This window comes from Oncorhynchus tshawytscha, linkage group LG03 (genome assembly GCF_018296145.1).
Source record: "Oncorhynchus tshawytscha isolate Ot180627B linkage group LG03, Otsh_v2.0, whole genome shotgun sequence".
NCBI lineage: Eukaryota > Metazoa > Chordata > Actinopteri > Salmoniformes > Salmonidae > Oncorhynchus > Oncorhynchus tshawytscha.
Genome location: NC_056431.1, coordinates 14,359,919 through 14,362,293, shown reverse-complemented (window position 1 = coordinate 14,362,293; position 2,375 = coordinate 14,359,919).

Here is a 2,375-nt window from a genome sequence, read left to right as displayed (position 1 = left end):
CTGGTGAGCTGCCATCGAACCAAAACACTGTTAATCACAAACTCATGAGCGACTAAAGGCCTCACAAATGAGCACAGAGATGGTGTTTGCTGAGCGCGGATATGGGGGTCTTCCAAGGCAACAGAGCAGCAGGCCAGTCTTTGTCTGTGGATCTGGGGCCTCATTCTGTTTGGCTGCCTTTGGGGCCAGTGGGGACGGGATAGAAAGTCTTTGAACACAGCATTTGCAGCTTTTGAAAATAAGCTTGTGGGTGATGGAGTTGTTGCTCAGGCGTAATGGATGGAGACTGAGATTAAACTGAACCTCTGTCTATTTCTAGACAGTTGATACTGTTAGGAGTAGCAGAGATGTATTTAGATGGAATAGGCTGCTGCTGTGGTTGAAAGCTACAGTTCTGTATTAACCAATGCGAAAGTGACTTCAGAGGTCTTTTGATTCAGTAATTTAGTGCCATCAAATTCAACTATTATCTGTAATGATCTTTGGCTTTCACGCAAACATCCACATACACATGCACACACACACACACACACACACACACACACACGAACACGATCACACACTGAAAATGGACTGTTTAGAGCGGGTGAAAAAGCATATGATGGAAGACAGAGTCTGGGCTGGGTGGAGTAGTACTGATTAAGTGATTGGGAGCATTCTGTTACTGAAATGCTCTCTGCAATCCTGACGATAACATCATCTTTGGCTTTATCTCTGTTCATGAACTTATTTTAAACATTCCCCTCTGCTCTCTCTTCATTACATACTGGCCTCTTCTTTTGGCATCCACTTTCATTACTGGACTTATCTCATACATCCTTCCTCTCTGTCACTCTGTTTATTGTGTGGCAGGGGTTCGAAGATTAGCTGTTCCCACATACTCCTAACACCCTTTTATAATGAAGGCTAGCTCCCGTCCAGCTGCATTGCACGCCGGTGCACTGCAGTGTGCAGGCCACTGCAGTGCTAGGAAGGAACTAAAGATGTATCTATAGTTGAGGTAAATTAATTAGGCTATCTGTGGAAAGATGGACCCGAAAACAGGTGCATTTAATCTGGCATTTTTTATTTAATAGCTAATCCCATGGAAAATACCATGTGTGCTTCCCATATAATAGTATATCATCCCAGCAGATTATTTGCATATACAGTGCATTCAGAAAGTATTCAGACCCCCCCAGCCCTTTTTCCACATTTTGTGACGTTACAGCCGTATTCTTAAATGTATAAAATAATTGTTTTTCCTCATCAATCTACATCAATCATCAATCTAATGACAAAGCGAAAACAGGTTTTTAGAAATGTTTGTTAATTTATTAAAAATAAAAAAACAGAAATACCTTATTTACATAAGTATTCAGACCCTTTGCTATGAGACTCGAAATTGAGCTCAGGTGCGTCCTGTTTCCATTGATCATCCTTGAGATGTTTCTATAATTTGATTGGAGTCCACCTGTGGTAAATTCAATTGATTGGACATGATTTGGAAAGGCACACACTTGTCTACATAAGGTCCCACAGTTGACAGTGCACGTCAGAGCAAAAATCAAGCCATGAGGTCGATGGAATTGTCCATAGAGCTCCAAGACAGGATTGTGTCGAGGCACAGATCTGGGGAAGGGTACTAAAAAATGGCTGCAGTATTGAAGGTCCACAAGAACACAATGGCCTCCATCAGTCTTAAATGGAAGACATTTGGATCCACCAAGATTCTTCTTAGAGCTGGCTGCCCGGCCTAATTGAGCAATCGGAGCAGAAGGACCATGGTCAGGGAGCTGACTCTGGGAGCTCCAGAGTTCCTCTGTGGCGATGGGAGAACCTTCCAGAAGGACAATCATCTCTGCAGCACTCTACCAATCAGGCCTTACTGGTAGAGTGGCCAGACGAAAGCCACTCCTCAGTAAAAGGCACATGACAGGCCGCTTGGAGTTTGCCAAAAGGCACCTAAAGGACTCTCAGACCATGTGAAACAACATTCTTTAGTCTGATGAAACCAAGATTGAACTCTTTGGCCTGAAAGCCAAGGGTCACGTCTGGAGGAAACCTGGCACTATCCCTACCGTGAAGCATGGTGGTGGCAGCATCATGCTGTGGGGATGTTTTTCAGCGACAGGGGCTGGGAGACTCGTCAGGATCGAGGGAAAGATGAACGGAGCAAAGTACAGAGAGATCCTTGATGAAAACCTGCTCCAGAGCACTCCGGACCTCAGACTGGGGTAAAGCTTCACCTTCCAACAGGACAAGGACCCTAAGTACACAGCCAAGATAACGCAGGAGTGGCTTCGGGAAGCCTCTGAATGTCCTTGAGTGGCCCAGCCAGAGCCCGGACATGAACCCGATCGAACATCTCTGGAGAGACCTGAAAATAGCTGTGC